At 47.0% G+C, this 21,288-nt stretch overlaps 1 protein-coding gene across 8 annotated transcripts in view; it reads right to left on the reverse strand.

Annotated features, from left to right (window-relative positions):
- Nucleotides 1-21,288, reverse strand: part of LOC114882287 (SH3 and multiple ankyrin repeat domains protein 3) — a 96,094-nt gene that overhangs the window by 42,312 nt on the left and 32,494 nt on the right. For all 8 annotated transcript variants that reach the window (XM_029199201.2, XM_029199190.2, XM_029199199.2 and 5 more), the window contains one exon: nt 20,212-20,273. The gene's annotated coding sequence lies outside the window, so the exon portion shown is untranslated. The remainder of the gene's footprint in view (nt 1-20,211; nt 20,274-21,288) is intronic.

The following is a 21,288-nucleotide window of genomic DNA, read 5'->3' on the forward strand; positions in this document are numbered from 1 at the left end:
TCGTAACCCTTTCCTGTTCGCTTTTTTTTTTTCCACCCACCTACGCTCCATATCCGACCACAACGACGATATATTATTTTTAGCAGCTTATACACGCTGCGGGAGAAATCGACCACGTTTCTCCGACGAAATGAATCGTTTCCTCGTTCGCGTCTGTCGGTATTTTCTCCCCTTACCGTAATCGCGTCTGGAAGAAGAAGAAGAAGGGCGACGATTGTCCCGGTATCGATCGTCATATCGCGAACAGCCGTGTAGCTGACTTAATTAAGACGTTAATGGAGACAGGCCGAAGAATCAAAGCGAATTTCACGCTTCCCCTTTCGACCCGTCGACCCCTCCACCAGCCATTAATTTGTCGAGCCAAAGGGCGACGCGACGTGGCGCGGACCAAGCTTTGCAGAGCAAAGCGTACACGAAGATCCGTCTCGTATTTGACGTTTAATCGATTGATCGCGAGACCTTCGGTTTTTCCTAAAAGCTGACACCCTGCTCCAGCTATGTGCTTTTTATTAAAAGCCTAAATTTTCAATTAAAGGTCAAAGTTCCTGTTCCTTCGCTCTTCTCACGTAACAATATCGGTAATCTCGTGGAACAGTAATTGCATTCGCCACGATCGTGCTCGAAATTAGGATACAAAGAGGCGATTCTCCCACGATAACCCTTCGTTTCACGGAAGTTTCTTGCAGAACGGTGATTACGAAAACGAGCAAGCCTTTTCCGCCATTTAACGCGCCGGTTTATCGCTCGCGATTAATCCAGCCTCTTCCGATCGTTCGATAATACATTTTTCCTACGACGCGACGCAACGTGTGCGACAAACTTTTCAATTGCAGACAATGGCAAGGAATCTCGAGGCTCGATCGTAATTCACGACACGGTCGCGACTCATCTTTGCAAAAGGGACCGAGAGAGACAGGAAGCTACGCGTGAGACAGGAAGGAAGGATATCCTGCGAGGAAAGGAATCGGCAAAGAGACACCCACCTCTCCTCGACGAATCCAACTTTAAAATCGGTTTAGTCACCTACCGCTGCTACCTACACCTTTCTACCTACTCTGTGCCTCCCTCTTATCTGTCCAAGACGGGCCGAAGGTAATCGTTGTTAACGTCCCCCACAGACGAATCTGTAAACCTTCTGTTTCTCGACGACAATGTTTGAACCTCCAATTCTTTCTTCAATTTATACCAGTCACGGTGCGATACAAAATGGAAAAAAAATCGAAAGCTTTGAATCTTGATCGGCGTTCAGGTAATATCTCGAATTAGGGGAAAAGTGGCGCTTCGCAGGCAACCGTAAATAGAGAGGAACGTTTCCTCGACGAAGATTAGCTCTCACACGGGGCAACAATTACTGCCCACGTAATGGATCCTGATAACGCGTGTCGTCACGCGAGTCCTGTTACACGCCTTCTTCAAACAATGCTTCGAGACGTTATGCTTGATCATGGGCTTCGGGTATAATGATATGTAACTCGTAACTCGAAACAACGAGTTATAAAATGATTTCAAGCACATCGTTCTTGATACGACCTCTATATGTAGGTTGTTCGTTAAAACGGCGGCGAAGAGAAGTTGGCCAGTACAAGTAGATGGGAGAATTGCGCGCGTATACTCGGCTAGACTTAACCCGGCCCGTTTACGGGTCCGTTCGAACTGGTCCTTTTGCGCGTGGGCGGCAAAAGGGGGAGGACGAAGGAGTAAACTGTGTTGTAGATGTAGGTAAGCCGGGACTGTAAATACCGCATCGTTGGCTGCCTACCTCGCGCACCAGGGAGGCACGTCCGGTATGGTATATCGCCTTATGCCTCATCTCGCCAGCAAGTCCAGCTTCCCGCCGCGCAACGGCCAAGGGTAAAATATAATAAATCGAAGCGTTACGACGATTTTAAACGTAGAATAGACCGTGCCACTTCTACCTTCCTTCGCAGGGCTACCAAGCACACCGTAACGCGTGATTAAACCATCCGACGACCACTATCTCCCCTTTATCCCCCCGATGTGCCATTCGATGCTGGATTCGCAGGACATAAGAGTGTCTTCGAACACGTTCACGCGCAAACTTGGCCTGCCGTCGAAAATCGAGGTCGAATATATACAACTTTCAGTGGAATAGGTTCCCGCTTGTTGCGACACCACGGCCAGCCGCGACTTCTTACGTCACCGACAAACCTCGAGAATCAGCTTCGGTCCCGCTGAAATCGGCGCGATGGGGCGCGGCACTTTCTCTCTCCCGAACCCGCTCGAAACAGCCCGAGATACGCGCTACGATCGGGTTCCCCCCGTCGTTCTTTTCCACCGGTTATTTACGACGATCATAACGTTACGCGGAAACGGCGGATAAGTAAATTTCCTCCGTGACGATTAATACGTCAAAAGTTTCGAAACGCTTGATCGTTCGTTCCGATGCAACGTAAATTTCGCGACGAGCTGCGAATAAAATTGTTCAGTTGTAAAAAAAGCCCTCGCCAGCGCGAAAATCCCCCTCGTAAAAATCTCGTTCACGTATCAGGATTACGAACGCGATAAATCTTGATTTAACTTGCGGAGAAGGATCGGACAGCGGGCGCCATCGGGTCTAGTTCGATCCATGGTTAAAGCTTATTTATAAGATAGAAAATAATTTTCCTTCGCATCGCCAAGCTAATCAGCTATGAAAATTTTATCTACTCGTCGACAGGGTTTTCGCGTCGAGTTGAAAGGGGATGCGGAGAACGCGAAAAGGCACCGCTCGCGATGATTGATCTAATTCCAGGAGCGAAACGAGGTTCGATCCGCGCGGCTTTTTGGCAAGGAGGAACACCGGCTAGAGGAAGCTGCTCGCGAAGGGGAGGTTTTAACCTTATTCCTGTCACGTAGCTGGCAGTCGACCAACTTCTCCCAGATATCCGTAACCGAGCTATAAGGACCCTTTAAATGTCGGCCATTCGTCTAGAGTCCTGCAACGAGTTGGCTCGCAAAATCGCTTCGAAACTGCTTCCTAGGCCAGCTGTACCTGCTACGTGTCGATGACACCCCGCGTATTCGACGATTATGTTTCCTAGAACGGAGAATATACGATTTTCTCGGTATAAAACCTAGCGAAGATTAGGTAGCGACGAGGTCAGATCTTTTTCTTCGCGCAGACATTTTTCCCATAAAACCGAAGGTTTGTCCTCGTGCTGGAAGAACGTTGGCGTTGGCAAGGGTCATCGGAACGAATCGATACTGGACGCTTCCTATGTACAGCTGACCCATTCGTCGGCTCCAGTCAATCAGTGTCAGCCTCGTGGGACCTAAGCGGATATTGCGGCGTACAGAAGCTTCGCTTCAACGGAAAAAGCGAATGATCGTTTGCAAAACCTCGGGAAACTGCCTCGAAATCGGGACCGATCTTGAAAGCCGAAGGAATTCGTTTTCTGGAGAATCCACTCAGCGTTGCCAACGCAGGATTAGAATTTAACGACGATAAGGATAATCCTAGAGGAGTTAGGGAACACGAGGTTCCTGGCTAAGGTGGATGCAAGTTAATTCACGATGACCGAGCACACCGAGTTGCTACTTATCATGATAAATGCTCTATACCGGGATCGGCACGGCCGCCTAAGACGGTGAAATATTTCCACAATAACCATAACCCCTCGTAGCCGCTTCCCACGCCTCTGCTACGCCACTCACTGCCTTCTGCTTGACCACTCCCGCAAATCCTCGCGTCTACCAAAGCCGACTCCGTACAAGCATACGTTCCGTTCGAACCGATACGATATATTCCACCGACGCGATAACCAACGAGCTTTCTTTCGAACCTTGCTACCAAAGTTACGCTGAGAGTTTGGAGAATTTACCCAAGTATCGAAGAACTCTCGACGGATCGTGTTAACAAGGGAGCGTCAATGCTTGATCCGTACTACTGATTCTGATCTGAACTAAGGGTCGAAAGAGCTTCTCCTTTAACGGTATTACCGAGATTCCTTCCGAAGTTTGCTTACGTAGACTGACGATAAATAATTAACGAAGCTTTCTAACGAAGTATCGGGGAAACGATAAATCTCCCATCCCGTCCGGTTGTTTATCTAAAACTCGCGGTTCCCTCGATAGCAGAGGCGGGAAAAGGAGCAAAAGCAAGCGCGAATTCAAAGGGAGCCTCGGCCGAAAAGTGCGAGCCGCATTATCCTCGACAATTTATGCGGCTCCTTTCCCAAACGCATTCATCATTCCACGGTGTCGGCGGTTCGCTTTCAACCCACTCTTCTACCATCTCTCTCCTTCGGCCTTCGTCTTCGTCTTCCATCGTCTCGTTCACCGATTCCGAGCGCCCTTTGCCCAACTCTCCTCTGCTTCTTTTCGACGCAACACCAACCATCTACTGGTGTACGGCAGTACACGCTCACTCTCACTCTCTTCCTTTCGACAGTTTACGTTCTCCTTTTGCAACTCTTCTCGTCTTCCCTCCACTCTCTCTACTCCTTTCTTTATTTTTCTTTTCGTTCCCTCCGGGCCTTTTTCGGAACTGCTCCGTGCGTGGACCACCCCGGAACTCTGCGAGATATTTTATACGCCCGGTCTCGGAACAGGTGTTGCGACAGTCGTCGGTCTAATCTCTTCGCAAACATTTCGAGCACACGATTTGTGGCGGAGAAAAGAGACGGGCTATTTGCGGGGACTTTAGAGCCGTTTCTTTGATCGGGATGATTTATCTCGCGTCGCGTTATAGCGTTACGATATCGTGGCTACGAGTGTGAACATTTAACGCTAGAACAATCAAACCCGCTGGAATGATGGATTTCAATTTGACGGGCCCGAGATAAAAACGTCCAAAGAGAAACAACTATTTTCCTTGATTATTTCTTCGACGAGATTGCAAATTGTTACCGCTGCAAGAAAGCAGCCTCGCAAGGAACTTTAACACCTCTGTTTCTTCGCAAATGTCCATTCCACCGTGATGCGGTGAGAATCATCCGTACAACCCATTACCATTACTTTTTTACCACCCTGTACACACGGCCGACCGTGCCTGATTCGTCGTTTTATCGTGTTTGTTCTCGTCCAGATTGCTGCGACTTCAGGCTCTCGTTCGTTAACGAGGCGTCGACAGCTTTTCGATAATTACATCCCCGTTTTTGTCGCCAGATTGAAGAAACGAACAAAAAACAATCACCACTAACCGTGTCTCTCGAACACGGCGCATTGCAAAAAGGACTTTACCACCTGTAGAGACGTTATTTTTCATTGAAAATTCTCGACAAATATTCGTTTGACGTTTCAATCGTGGTGTCCATTTATGACAGAGCCTACGGATGACCAGTTTTCAAATTCTAATTAGTGTATAAAATAAAGAATGCCGGTGTAAAAATGTTTCAAACACGCGACACCGAGGCCGAAAGTGTTAAGAAAGGTTTAACGCAAGGAGGTTTGTCGAATCGGTCGTTCGCCGGGGCCGAAATTTGCATTTAAACCCACGGCCGGAGGCAAGAAAATAAAAGGGAACAGGCTGTGCGCGATTTGACGAGCTCAGCCGTGTCTGGATAGCGGATCGTTGTCGGCGAGGAGCAGAAAAAAGGCAGCATGCCGAAAGAAAGGATCGCTCGATGTTCACCGGAGAACACCATCTGGTTCTGCTCTATGGGTTGGATAAGTGCCATTTCGCGGTACTTACGTGTCGTCGAATCGCGTCAGATTTTCTGGATTTCGAAATCGGTCATTTGAAATTATCATATTTCATGTTTCAAGCCCTTCACGATGGAATCCGTCTATTATGTAGAATGTTTCTCGTTCGAAGAGGCATAAATTTGTCCATCTTCTAGCGTCCTTCTTTGGTGAGCGGCTTTTCAGAAGACCAGCATTCATCTTGCCGCGTCAAACCCGCTTCTTTTCACCTTCAACATTCCCTCGAGCAAATCGTTTGGGAATGAATAGTCGAATCTCGTTCGCATCTGTCGTCTAAATTTTTCCAGACGAACACATCTCGTCCCTGACCTCGTCCGCCAAAGTATTCTACGATATTTTCTCCGCGCGTCTTAGGTACTTCGGACGCGGTATCTCCAATTTCTCGATGAATCTCTGTTGGTAGTTTTACTCGGAAGGGGGGTAACTCGAGTCAAACTAAGGGAAAGAGGCAAACCGAGCAGAGAAGGAGAGAAATTTCGGTTTTTCATCGCGAGTAAAACCACCTGCCAGCGCGAATCTCCGCATAAATTCTCCTCTCCCCGGCCAATAAATCCTGCGTGGGCCCCTCTTCTTGGTTGTAAAACGTCGCGTCGGCGAGCCAGTGTTATATTCGCCATCCACCGGAACTCTCCACCCTCCCCTCCAACCCTTCTTCATCCTCTTCGAGACAGTGCGCTGCCTCCGAGACCACCTCCTCCGCAAACGTCTTCCTTTTTCCCCCCTTCTTCCAATAAAAAGAACCAACCACCTCCTCCTCCTCCTTCTTCTTCTCGCTTTTCCGTTGCTCCGTTAAAAAGAATACCACGTTCGTCTAGCAAAGCTTCTTCTTCGTCTTCTCGCTCGGAGAAAATGAAATCTTTGTCGTGATTTAATTAAACCGAAGGATCTCAGTCGAAGCATTTAATATTCTTAACTAGAAAGTTTCCCAGTGAACGTTTGAAATATCAAGGAATTACAATCGCTATACCGTTGTAGCGATGACGCGGTAGTGATTCCTGTACCAGCCGCTAGGTGGACTCGAGTACATAATTCACTTTCTCGCAATCACTCGAGAAAGGATCGATCCACCGATTCTCGAAGAAGCTCTAACAACCAGCCTACCGACGATATTTCAAAGGCAACACATTAACGTTGCTAGCAAGGTAAGTGATCCTCGGTGTTGTTGCACACATTCTCTGCTACATCCACGGGCAAAAGGAAAAATGGAATCGAAAGGGAAGAAAGGAAGGGCAGAAGAAGTTAAAGACGTAGAAGAAAAGGAAGTAGAGAAAAGGGAGGGTACTCTCGGTGTATCGTAGCACCAGGCTCACCTTGTTTTTCCACCGGTGGTATTCATTTCAAGGACAAGAGAAACATTTCGATCGGTTGTAACGGCGATTCCCGGCGCAGATTTTCTGCGGGGCAGCTAGCAAAAGGATGCACTAAATCTTGCCCGGATATCTCGCGAGTATATCAGAGTCAGTGTGGCAGCGGGGTGCCCAATGCAGCTATACGCCGCATTTCGCTCGCCAAGCGAAACAACAACGCGCGCCGTGCAAAAGAGAAAGAACAAAGTTCGCTGTTGTGTTGTGTAGTTGTTGCTGCCGTTGCTGCTGCTTCTACCGTTGTTGTATTCACGCTGCTGCTGCTTCGATCAGCTACGTATCGACCGTTTCTGCGAATCTTTTCACGGGGGTACATCGTCGACCCCTGACGCCGCGCCGCGAGAGGATATGCAGCAGCTGCCGATGGTTAGACGCCTCGCAGCGCATCGCGCTTCCCTTGCTTTCAATAAATCGAACCTCCCGAGAGATACGCAAGCAGCCAGGGTTAGACAAAGCGATGAAAAATTTCATCGAATTCTTGTATCCGACTAACCACGCCTGCCGTCGTGGAAAACGAGCTTCAAGATCGAGTTTTTCCCCACTCGAAACTCGTAAATCTATGCAACCAGCTCGGATCTCGGTGTCTAAATAACGCGGTACCAAAATGAACGACGAAACTCGCGCGAAACCAGCTGGGTTCGATGCGATACGGCCCTGGGTTCGCTGCACCGTGGTTAGAATCGTTCGCCGGCACAATGGAGCGTTGCTGTGACCCCGATGACCCAAAAGTCCGAATCTCAGGGTTAAAACGACCTCGTTGTCGGCTCTCGGCGATCGTTGACCGCGCCGTGTACGATCTTTCGAGCGTCGGGCCAAAGAGCAAAGGAGGACGATGAAAGCGAGCGAGCGAAGAAGCAGAGGAAGATGAAAAATACGTGCGAAAGCAACCAACGAGTCTTCTTATCCCGAAAGAAACCACGAACACCTCGTCGAGGAACTGGACCTAATGGGCTTCCATTTCAAACGTGCTCGCTTCCATTAACTCCTCTGACAACGGATAAATTCGACCGGTTTCCTCAACAATTGACTAAATTTAAATAAAAGAAGAAAAAAGGAGACCTTTGGATATAAAAAAAAAAATTGAGAGGTAGTGAAAACGATCATGAGATGGGTCCAAGCATGGTCGACCTTGAATTTCGGAAGAACCGAAGGCTGGCGTAAGAAAGGGAGAGTGGTTTGGTAAGAAATTCAAAGGCTTCGTCGTTTCTCCGCGTCTCGACGATTCATCATGTTGAAGAGGATGCGTAACACGCGGTCACTGCTGATCAAAGAGGCTGATCGTAAACTTTTACGTTAAACAACCCCTAATTTTGAAAGATCCTGTATCGAAGATTTACCGCCACTCAAATCCAAGGATATTTCCACCCCTTCGCATCCGTTTTCTCAGCGCCATCCTGCCAGCGTTTCTTAAACACGAGCTTTCACCCTTTTTGCGGCACGTGTTTTATTCCATTTTAACATCCCTCTTCACCGGAGCTCTTTTTAACCTGCCCCTCTCCCTTCCGTTTTGTTTGCCGATTCTTCAGGACTTTATCCCCCGCCTGTTTCTTCAATCCTACCCTCTTCTTACCACTATTCGATCTTTTTATTACGACGAACCCACCGCTCAAGGATTTTCCTGGCTCATTCTTTTTATCTTCGTACCTCGCGTTCCTTCGTCCTCCTCTTGCTCGATCCTTTTAATCTCCGTCGTTTCATTTCGAGACTGTCGTTCATCTTGCTTCGATTCCTCATTTTTTTTCCTCCTGCTTCTTTTCGATCCAGTCCTCCTTGCTCCTTTTCATCTTGCTCGTTTTTTTCTTTCTTTCTTACTACTCGAAGGATCTTCAATAGCCGCGTTCTACTTTGACAGTTTTTGTACCTTGCTCGTTTTCGCCTTCGCTCGATGTTCATTCCATTTCTTCCTCCTTCGATCAGCGCGCTTCCATCATACTGGAAAGGGCTCTCGATTCGTCCTTATCGATAGTTTCATTTGCCTCTGTCAATTTACTCGGACCCCGCTTCTTTGCTTTAATTTTAAAAACGTCTCAACGCGATAATCCTGTAGCTGAGATAAAAATTCTGATATTTCCATGACACTCGATTATTTTAAATCCGAGCAGATTTATATTAGATGTCAGCACGTCTCTGAAACGGACGAAAGGATTTTAATCCCTTGTCCTTTTTATAGCTGAATTTTCGACAGATCGCAGAGCCAACTCCTCCGCGATAATTCCTTGAAATCTCTTTAGCAACGACCCACCTACTTTGCCAACCTTTGCCCCGCGAGAATTTCAAAGGCCATCCTTTTAATTAAGCGGGCAAACGAGCTTTCCACGATCGCACGGCTCACCGATAAACCTTTAATGACAGACGACTCCCCTCAAAACTTGTTAAACTTTTCCCTCTTTTTTCTCCTCTCTTCCCTTCGGTATCATCATTGTTCTTTTTTCCTTTTAATATCCAGGCATCGAAGGATGACACGAATCGCAGTTCATCTGGTAAAAAATACCCTCTCAACTTATACGCGTTCGTAAAACCGTTTCTTTATAGACGGATTTTATATCTTGGATAAGAAAATTCATTTTTCTTCCTGGTCCGTCCGTTCGATTCCAGTTTTATTCTCCTTTCATGCTGTTTCAGCGTTTACGTTCTAAAACGTATGACTTCGAACTTTCCGACAGCTGTATTCCATATCTGACTTTCGAAAGAATATCATCGAAAAGAAAGGGTAAAACGATTTCCGTCGAAGAAAATCCAGTTACCTAATTAATGTCAAAGGTGAAATGAAACGTTTCACCGTCTTTCAAAAGTTTCAATAAGAAATTACTCAAATCACCGTGTTATTCTTCGTCTCGCGAAACACAGGATTTAATATAAGGTGGTTTATTGAAGAAAAGAGAAGACGGAGGGATGAGAGGGTTTCGTGTTTCCGATCGATCAGTCGCAGCAGAGCTACGCGTCGATCTATTTATTTCTGGCACGTATTTGCCTATACAGACACAAGAGACAATCCTCGAACGAGCAGGCATTCGTCGCAGTGCAGATCTCCGATCTACAGGACGATTCAAAGGACGAGTACACTCTAAAAATTGTCATTTCAAATCCTATGACGATGAATTCACGTTTCGAATATGTAACAAGATTTCTCGATATTTTGAAGAATAATATAAAATATAGGACGTTTCTTTTTTGTGACGTGCTGTACGATTCGATGTGTGGCACCGTTCGTTGACACACAATAGCGTCAACCGGAGTCCCTTTAACGCGAGTAAAAACGGTCTGTTCTCTCGACGCGTGTTCTCTCGCGCCGGGCTTCTGTTCAGACGTTAATATCGAGCGAAAGCAACACGATTTACGTCGAACAGAGGCCGTAAACAGGATTCGCGGGAATCGTGGCGCGGTTTTCATCGTCTCTCTGGACGATCGAGCACGCCGAGAGATATCGGTTCGTTATATCCGACAGAGGGTGTACTCGCATTGTGGCAGCGGCACTCGTGTTCCATTAAAGCAGCCGCTAAATGACAGGTGAACCGCGATGCCGAGGACGGAGACGATGCCAAGCGCGCGACACTCTCGCCCAACCTCCCCTCTTCATTTCTACCATCCTTCGTTTCAACCTTTCTTGCGGTAGCTTTGTTTAAAAAAATATATATATATATTTTAACATTTCGAACGTATTTCTACGCGAAACATTTCCCTTCGTTCATCTCTGACTGCGATCCCGCCGGCGCAGTCCGATTCCGTAAATAAACACCCGAACCGGATGCGACACCGGAGTCGTCACCAAGACGAACACTTGGAAACCGGAAACTCGACGAAAGTCTTACCACGGCTAAAGCCGGGAACAAAACCAAAGTCTCGTTGTCCTAACAGTGGAAGAGAGCTGGGCTGTTTGCGAAGAAAACGGGCTAAAAACTTTCCTCCTCGTTGGATCCCGCGAAAACTTTCTTCCCCGAAACAAAACAGACTGCATTGTCCAGACCGTATTTTTATACCGAAATATTTGCAAGGGAGGAAAAAGAAGCATTACCGAGGAATCGAAGAGATTTAACGGTTTGTGCATCGCGATCGGTCGTAAGAATTTCTCGTGGCCGTTGGCGGAGACGATGTTACAACGAGGACGTAACGCGGCACATAAAATTAAGCCCTTCTCTAGAAGAGGATCCGGATTATACGACTTCGCGGTTAATAACTGTCGCTGTTCCTTCCATAAACGCTCGACGTGGTTAACTTGCCTTCTTAATACACCACCATCGACCTATCTCCCTTGATCTGCGCGGATTTACGGCTAAATAAACGCTTGCGCGCGTACAGCGCCTTTCAAAGAAGGGAAACAATTGATTTTCCAAAGTGGGAGGTTCCTATTGAAATTACTTTGACAATTTTCACGAGCATAATCTGTCAACGCGGCTCTAATTACTAGAATGGCCTCGGGACTCTCATATCTAGAGAACAGAATGACAGATGTAATGTCCTAGTAGCTGACACAGTTGATTACGAACCAGGAATCATCCGAGTGAATCTAATTATCCGCATCGTCTATTAATTTGCATAATAGAAGGATAGGAAAAAAGTTTACTCTCTACGGTAATTTGATCAAGCGTAATGACTACATCGGTCTTTTCCCCTGTGAAAAAGGCTGTAGAAAGCGCGCGTATGGGGCGCGAGCGAGCATTATATTGGCACGCACGACACGGTTAATGTAATTACCTGTAACGAAGTAGCCCGGCTCTGTGCTAATTAATGGTAGTCGTGGCGTGTCGCTACCAACTCGCGCGACGATCGCTTTGGATAGATTAAAGTCTTGTTTAAAGCCCGTGCCACGCGCGCTTGTTGCCTCCAAGACGCGTGGTTAACGCAAAAAATTCAATCACCTTTTTTGTACCCCAACAAAAGATCTCGGTTCTTGTTTGTGCCTTTAATTAGCACGCCCGAGTCGCCGTGTTACTAACAAGACTTTACGATCCACGCGAGAGCTTTCAGGAGAAAATTATTTTTATTGCTATTTTTCAAATGTGCACGCTCGCACAGACGAGGGTTAAGTGACGGGGTTCGTAAGGCAAGGGTTGAAACCACCAACCCTGAAATCAACGTTCCACGCGCACGTCCGTCGTGTGATCGTCTTCAAACAAATAAAAAATAAAAAAGAAAAAAAGAACTCGAATAATCCAGTCCCCCAGAAGGGTAGTTTCTAATTGACGTTTCGGGTTCACGCTCCCCTTTGGTGGCCGGCCCTGTGTTCTGGTCCAGACTATCGATCTCACGGATGGAAATACACGGAGAAAGGGAGACAATGACGAAGAGAAAGAGAAACAGAAGTACTGAAACGCAACCAGAAGTAAGGGTTGCCCGTTATTAACTCGTTGCAAAGTCGTAAATTCGGTGACGTGTTCTCCTCTGCGGAGAAGTCAGGGATGCGCTTCCTGAAGACCACCAGAGTTGAAGAGCGCGTTGTTCTCGAGGACCAACGAATCAGAACGAAGGGACGAGGGTGCTCGTGAATCAACCAAGCGCGAGGGGTTGCACTCGAGAACCAGGCTTGATTCTGAACGCGTGTGAAAAAGAATGCAATTTTTTTTTCGCATTGATACTCAACTAATAAGTATAGTGAAGAGATGTAAATAGATAATAATAGGAAAATGACGAGACCAGTTTCAGACGATCTCGTCCGATGACACGCGTTCATTCGTGACACGATCGTAAATAAAAGAGCAAGAGGAAGCAGGTCGGCGGTCGAGGTCCCTGATCCTCTTTGTCTCGAGCCAGCTCCTTGGCGCCCTGTCCGATCCACCGAGCATCGATAAAGGCAACGGAGGTGAAAAAAAAAAAAAAAAAATCGGAAAGGCAAGAATAGAAAAAAAAGAGGGAGAGAAAAGGCAACGGTGCGTTATTGTCGTTAACTCGTTAGAGCGGAAAGAATCGACGCTGACAGACTTTCAGTATCCAAGACGACAGCGTCTGTCAGAGGGGTTGTATTTGATGGTGGCGCGGTTGAACGCAACCACGGAGGAACTTTGAACTCGAGGAACACGAGGATACCCCCTCGAGAACGACACCCGATACTGAATAATTTATCCAAAGGTATTACACAGCGAGCATCGTCGCGAAGTTAAGAACCTGCCATTTTCTATTTAGAACGTTGATGGAGGGTCGCGTGTACGTTTCACGATACCTTCGTGTAGTGAAATAATTTTGTAAATCAAGCCGTTGAAGGGTTAATAATAATAATTCACCTCTGCGGCCGGTGACCATGTTAGGGATGAATTGTTAAATGAAATTGTCCAAGTTCCTATCTCATATTACAAAAGCAATTTCAATACCGTTCAAGACGAGCATTCGTTGTTCGATTTTTTTTTCTTCAAATAAGCTGATTAAAGTGGTAGTGAGCTGTGACCCCCGTGGCAGTCAACGGTGTTAACCGAACCAAGACGCGATCTATTAATGAAGCAATACCGTAGAGTGGGTTGGCGAACACGCAGCCAACAGCCACGAGGCGTCTCTCTCGATGTTGTTGCTGGTCGAGCGAAGCGGAGCCGAGCCGTGGAGTTTCAATTAGATCTGGTCATAATAATGCTCGATCCTTGTGCCCGGCATGGCGGCCCGATGGTTGATGACCCTCCTGGACCCCGGAGGAGATATCCACCCCGAAGGGTTCAGCCTTTTCTTCCACCTTCGTGATACCGAGTTGTTAGTCACGGCGTTTCCGGGTTGCAGAACGAGATTCTTTCTACCGATCACGACGTGTCACGCCACGCTCTCTCGTGTCTCTCTGTCTCCTCTCCTTTCCTTTACACTCTCTTCTCCTCCCCCGTCATCCTCCTTATCCTTATCCTCCTTTCCTTTTCCATCTTATTCCTATGCTAAAACGAACGGACGACTCGAGCATCGCTTCTACTCCGGTTCGATACCGATGCCAGAGAAACCGGTAAATAATACTGAAACTAATTGTCACAAGGAACGATGGACTAGTAAATCCCCTTGAATTTCTTGGAAATCTTCTAGCTCGGCTTTCGATCTACGAATAATCCTTATCCAAGGCTCGAAACCTCGCCATTAAAAATAAAGACAACCAACCAAAGACCGTGCCTAAATCTTCGGACACCTCGATTCGACACAGATCTTTCGAAGATCCTGAATCCAACTTGGAAAACTTTCATATCTGACACGAGAACGTGCGAGTTTCCAATATTCGACAGGATTGCACCGAGAAAATCAAGCTTCTCGAAGACTCTCGAAAGGATCGTCCAGTAATTGCGCGAAATCGTTGACAGAAACGACAAATCGTTTGGCCTGACGGATGTCGCTCGTCGACTGGTCGACGTATCTGGGTCATCGGACCACTTTACCCTAGGGAGATCCCTCGTCGAAAAGAAATTCATCAGGGTGAATTTACTCGATCGACTGGCGTCGAGGAAAAATTCACCTCGGACAGTGAATAAGGAGAGACACGAAAAAGGAGCGCAAACTCCTTACCGCTTGCTACGTGCGTCAATACGTTGACCAGCCAAGACGTATTGGCTTTTGATTGAATTTCCCTCGATTTTCTTCAATTTTCCTTGCGTACGCTTCGGGCTAAAGTGTATCGAAATAGACGTGTTTGCGCGAGTATTCCCTCGGGAAACTTTTCAAGCGCAACTTCTTCGCCGGATTTTTTCTTTTCTCACGAAAGAAAATAACATTTTAGATGGAGGGCAGGTCGAAGGGCCTCTCACACCACCGCAACAAGTATTTTCATTGGCTATCGAAGCTGGCTACGATAACCGGTGTCGTGACCAAGCGAACGCCTAATCTCGGTGAAACCTTAGGTTCTCGAGTATTAAGATCGAGCGGTGCCCGCGCGAAGATAAGTGGGCCTTTTGTTCCCCTTTGCTTTCTGGCGTTCTCGTAGTTGCGCAAAAGACCATCGTAAAAAAAGGGTCCCACGTTCGAACGGACAATCCTTGTTTCTGATTTACGTTAAGAGCCGACGAAAAGTCTGCTTAGAAAGTTGCGATTTGACCAGACGAATACTTCCTAGGCGGTACTGGACTCGAATCGCCTCCGAAGGAGTTTGTCTCGCGATGATAAAAATTTCTCGAGGGATCGGCTCGACCGCGTGTCTCGAATTTAATTACCGACAGGTTTCGGGAGCAACATCCGGCTGCTTGACGCACGATTTTCGCGTCGAGCCTCCTCACCGCGGCTTGTTCCATTGTTCGCGCCGTATAATGCCACCGTTGTACACGCGTGTCGTGCCGATTATGTCACGTACCCGCCACGCGTGGCATGCATACGCGAACGAAAGCGTTTCTTTGGCTCCTCGATGCGGCGTTTTCTATCCGGAGGATGGTATTCTCGCCGAACCACCGCGCCGCGCCACGTTTCTCAGACGTGGGAAAGAGGAAATACCGATCCCGAGGGAGTTTTCGATGAACGAAAATGCGTACAAGCAAGGACGAGGAATATCTGTGATTCGTAAACGATCGTAGCTTGGATAACACCGTGAGAGCAATCGGTTCGCGGTCCGACTTGCGGCCACCGAGTATAACGCTTCCTGCTTTCCCGCGATTTTCCATTCACGGCGCGGTTTCGCGTTTCCTTTCGTTTCGAATCGTTCGACGAACGAACGAATCCGCACCGAGAATACGCTACGCTTGGTGTCGGTGGTTCTCCCGTAACTCGAGAAGGTTCCAGCGGTTCGGTCGAGCTACAAATTACCTCAGCCGTGAAACACGTTGCTTCGTTAACAAGCAAGAAGTTTTCGGTGATCCGAGGAACGCTCCTTTCCATCGACGCGCGAACGCAGAAAATGCAGCCGATTGCATTTTCCTGCAACCTTCTGGGAATCTCGGGTCGTTCGTGCGTTTCGAAGGGAAGTGTGAGAACCGAGGCAATCGAGAGGTTTCGACACGGTCGAGCGGTTAATTAGAATTTCCAAGGCAGTAGGATTTCGTCGTCAGCCCGAATGATTCTCTTTTTAATTACCTTATACGACAGAGATATTCGCCTTTCTACGATCGCGAGTCTCCGCGCGAATGAATAATGCATAGATGGTAATTGCCGGTTAAGATGACAGCGCGTTCAATTTTATATACAAACGGGTAGAATTATCAGTAATATGGTAATTGCTAAGATGATCCCGTGCAAAATGAGACTCGTATTCCGTTTTCTACAAACTGTTACTTTTACTACAGCTCGTTAACAGGCCACGCAATCTTTAGAAGCAGTTCTCACGATATTAATCACAATGAACCTGTTGGTTAATTAATTACTGGCAAGTGAAAAATTATGCATCAAGATTACGATTACTTCCGACTTGTTTCATAAATTTCCATCGTGTTCGAACGGTTAACCGTTCCTCCGCAGGAACGTTTTTCGAGGAACGATCGGAATGGCGAACAAATTATCATCCCGGACCGTATCCAGTATCGTTCTTCGAGGTTTTAAAGTGCATCCAGGTGTGGAACAGTCTGTAGGTCAGTTACACTGTTACTGTTACCGTCCAGGCAATTACCGGTTATCTCGCGCCACGGCAACGGTACGCTCGCGCCCAGCCGTGCCATGGAATTCAGCTTTAACCCCTTTTCAACGCAACGTCTATACTTTATTTATTTCAATTATCCAAAGACCCTTCGATCATTCCCCTGTTTATTTTTAGGAAATAACTTTTGATCCACCCTGTATATTTGCAAAGTAGAAGTGCCGTAGCACACCGCATTTCCCCATCGATAATATAAAACTGGAAAGCTATTAGCCTGAAACGCAAACATTGCACGCAAACCGATCCATCGAACCATAAAACAAACACCCTTTCTTTCACCCTTCCATCCATTGGCGATGCAAAGGGTTAATCACCCTCCTCGATTCCCACTGGCTCGAAGCTCATTTTTATTTTCAATCTCCTTCGGAAGATCGTAAAAACATCGATCGATACGGCGCGTTTTCTTGAATTCCAGGATCGACGATCGGCCGTGAGAATTTTCGAGGTGCCGGCGAACGAAAAGGGCCGAGGGAAGCGTTCGTTTTTGGTTCATTTTTTACCCTTAATTCACGGCGTGGCGCGAATCCTCGCCACTCCGGGTGATCGAGAAATAGTCTATCGGCGATAATTCCAGACATCGAGCCTGCCATCATTACGGGTAATGAGCTAGGCGGGTGCCGGGTCTCTTTGATCCGCGGCGTTAGAATTAGAGCCCTTCGATTTCGCGTCCCGGCTAACCGAATAAAAAGGGCCGGAGAGAAACGGGAACCGAATATATCGACCACACCCATCGCTCTCTCGACGCGTGTATACTATATCGGGGGGTCGTTTTTGTTCGATCCTACGGTCGACGTTCGTTTCGACACCTCTGTCGACCGATGAAAAACCTTGTCCGAACGAAAGACACTGTGCTTTTTCATCGTCAATCCCCCGCTAATTTATTTACATTTCAAATTAGCCTGGCAATCGGCCATTGTTTCATGGGGTTGCTAAAGCAATTATTGGTAATTCGATTTCGAGGGATTAATCAAATTAATTATTCGTGAATTAATTATTGGCCGTCGAATAATTACCGTAAGCGCGCCTTCGTTTTTCCATCAAGGGAGAACGATATTACGTTCGCTCGATTTGGTTAGATTTTTGCGATGAAATTGACAAAATGAACGCAGAGATTATCCTATTTCACGGTGTTCGTTTCAAAGTTTTCGAATGCTACTGAAAAATGGAATTTTTACGAACGTCGTTCGCCTGTCAAACGGTTGTATCTAGTTTAGCGTGCGGTTGATGCAACGTACAGGACACGAAATCACGCTAGGATAGCAGTAACGAAGAACACAAGCAATGGAAAAGCTGACGGGTCACGACAGCGTGTTCCTCGCAGCGAACGGCTGCCGATTGAAGTCGTGCCACGAACCCCGCGTCCCTGTCACGCTTGTCCAGAGAAGAAGCTTCCTGCGACGTCATCCTCGATTCCTCGCTACGTGCGTTAACCTTTTAACCCTCTGCACTCCGAGCCTTTCTTGCTATTAGGAAGCAGCAACTCTAAACCTTTTTATCTTATTTCCCTAATTGCGAATCATTCTACCCGTGCGGTCATTAAAGCGACGCATCAGATTCAGTAAAAACCAAATTACCTACTGCTCGATGAGTAAATTCCCGATAGTTTAATCATCACCAAAACGCTCGGCCTATCATCTTGGCTCGTTACAAATTTGCCAATTTAAAAATTTCAACCTTCTTTCGACGATCCTCGAACGAAATTAAGGACATCGTCGAGAGGAGTTTATTCAGGGTGCGTACCCTTGTACATCGGCCTGTCCGTCTTGAACCCTGTAATTATAAGGGACCGGTTCTGTCCGGCGTGTACACCTACGGTACACATCGTACGTTCTTGCTGCCTCTACCGTAAACTTTCCGCGTAATCGTCCCACGAGCCTCGATATTAAGAGTTCTCTGTCCGGTCTGCTGGCCGACTATGGGAATCGGCGCCATTCACTCTCGCCTTCGAATAGAATAAACCGGTCGAATGGGATGGAAAAATATTCACCGGCATTCGTTGATACACACGCAAGGGACACGGGTAAAACGTGTAAAGATATCGATACCTCGTTCACGAAATCAAGTTAAAATTTCGATCGTACGCCGTGATCGCTGTTCGGAAATTACCGACAGGGGGTTGGCGTATCGGAGAGTAAGGAGTAAAATGGATAATTAGACGTTTGTAATGGTCGTCAAAGGGTTGAAAGAACACGGTACGCGTAGGTAAAATCAAGCCAGGATATCGTTGCCTCGGTCAGACGAGATTCCACGAGCAAACGGCCAGGCTTGCAATCGGAATCCTTTCACGGTCGAGTCGAGAGCGTGCGCTCGGAAGGCTGCGGGATTTCTAATGCCCGCCCGTGGTCAGAATTACCCGCGGCGCGTTAATAAACCGCCGGTTGAAGCCGGTATCGCGTGTCGCGAAATTCCAGCTAGCTGAATCATGCGAGAACGCCCATATTCGCCGAGAAACCGATCGATCCTCGCTTCCTAACACTTATCTATCCCTCAGCGATTCCGGCACACGTCCAACTACGTACACTCGATTTCTATTGTCTTCGCGGCGCGTGAAATTCGCCATAAAATATTCATTCATCCATGGAAAAGCACGGCGCAAATGGAAAGTAAGCAGAGTCGAAGAGACAGCTAGCGAGCTTTCATTTTTATTTCCAACTATCCAACGATAGTTGGAAGATGTTCAAGCGAACGTTCGTCTCCGATTCGAAGCACGTGCTCGCGAACACGCGTCGATCGTGCTAATTCAACCCGATCAAGGCGTGCACGTACCATCCGTATAATCGTTACAACGATCCTTTTCCCTTCTACGGTCTCGACCACGACCACGTTCAGTCATTGATTCGCGAAAAGGCCAAATTTCCGGCCGGTATCTTGCAATGGAAAAAGCGGATTTCACTTTGAAATTTCATTCGTGTGGCAACGCGGCGTTTCTTAAACTGCATTTCACGAAAGGATTCGAGTTAATCCCGTTGACCAGATACAGGGAGATTACAATAGTAGAGGTTCTTATTGTCTTAGGAAGCGTAACTGTACCGTGCGTACAAGTAGCTGTACGCGTGGTGTGCGGAACCGTAGATCGCGGAGGCATACGGTCGAGTTCTCGCGATAGAATGCCACGGTGCGGCGTCAAGGTGTCGGCCTATCAGCGGATCTACCGTTCGAGGCAAATGGCAATTTTTCTCGAAGCTTTTAATTAGACGACCGGTGCGGTAAGATTAGAGGCTGCACTCTGTTCTCCGGCATCCCGAGAAGCGGTAACGGTAAATCGAGCGCGTACAATCTTGCCACGAAGAAAACGACGCGACGCGATTCGCCGCATCGCCGTTGCAACTATTTCGATTACCATCTGCTACGTATAGATATCATCGAAATTTCAAGCATACTCGAAAATATCGTGCTCGCAAATAAATTCGCGACTTTCGCGTTTTCTTCGCGATCCCGACGGATAACAATTTTTCCTTTTACCGCGCTCCGAGAGGAAAACACGCGGAATTACAATTTCTAATTTAATAAATTGTGGAATTTACGATACGCAGCACTCGGGTTAATTAGTAACTTTCGAATCTTTCTCGTAAATCTACGTTCGCGAAAGAGATCGAAATTTTCTTGTAGACGTTCGTTCGAGAGATAAGAGGTGAAACGCAGCCACGGATTGAATGGTAGAACGGTTCGTCATAAATAATTGATAGGTAGGCATTTACTCACCATAATCGGAGCACAATCTTGCCGGTCGGACACGGTGGAGGACGGTGCGGCGAACGCAGCATCTGAAACAGAACAAGCCACTCTTTTTAATCGTTGAATCACCGTTACAGATTGCTGACAATGGAACTTCCTGGCCAAGTTTCAACCGACCCGTTAGCAAAAACTCCTTTTCAAACTATGTACATTATTCAATAGACTTTATCCTTATTTATAATGCAAACTGAATTGAGAGACATCGGACAAAAGAAATATCCGGTAGCATGAAAAGTAGCAGCGCGCTGCAAGAACCCTTGAAGATTTCGTAAAGAAAATAAGAAACTAGTAGTTGACCAACGAATTTCCGGCCGTTGCAGGAAGAAAAGGTGATTTCAAAAAGTTGCGAATAAACTTACTTTCCGGCCGGATTCTCGACCGTGTATACCTACAACTTTACAGAAAATTTGACAATGTTTCAGACTGAACTTTGCACTTTCCACTTTGGCGAGTAGAGGTGTACGTTAACTGTTGGCAAACCGCGAGCAGGCTAGCAACCGACTATTCTCTCGAGTAGCTGCAGGCAATCAGCTTACCGGTGATCCGTAAACGGATTAGGCCAAGAAAACATGCTCCTCGGATTTACGACGACGATTTATCTCGGTTAGCCGAGTTTGCCGACCGATCTATCTGTCGCCGATCCGCTACACTTTTTTCCGATCCGCGTGTTTCAAGAAAATTCAACGTCGCCGATGAATCGCGAATGAAACGTTTCTAAACGAAACGCGTCTCTTATTCGTTAGATGTAATTAAAATAAAATTCGATCTATCCGTCGCCGATCCGCGTGTTTCAAGAAAATTCAACGTCGCCGATGAATCGCAGCTGAATCGCGAATGAAACGTTTCTAAACGAAACGCGTTTCCTATTCGTTAGATGTAATTAAAAATAAAATTCGATCTATCCGTCGCCGATCCGCGTGTTTCAAGAAAATTCAACGTCGCCGATGAATCGCGAATGAAACGTTTCTAAACGAAACGCGTCTCTTATTCGTTAGATGTAATTAAAATAAAATTCGATCTATCCGTCGCCGATCCGCTACACTT

Source organism: Osmia bicornis, chromosome 1, assembly GCF_907164935.1.
Source record: "Osmia bicornis bicornis chromosome 1, iOsmBic2.1, whole genome shotgun sequence".
NCBI lineage: Eukaryota > Metazoa > Arthropoda > Insecta > Hymenoptera > Megachilidae > Osmia > Osmia bicornis.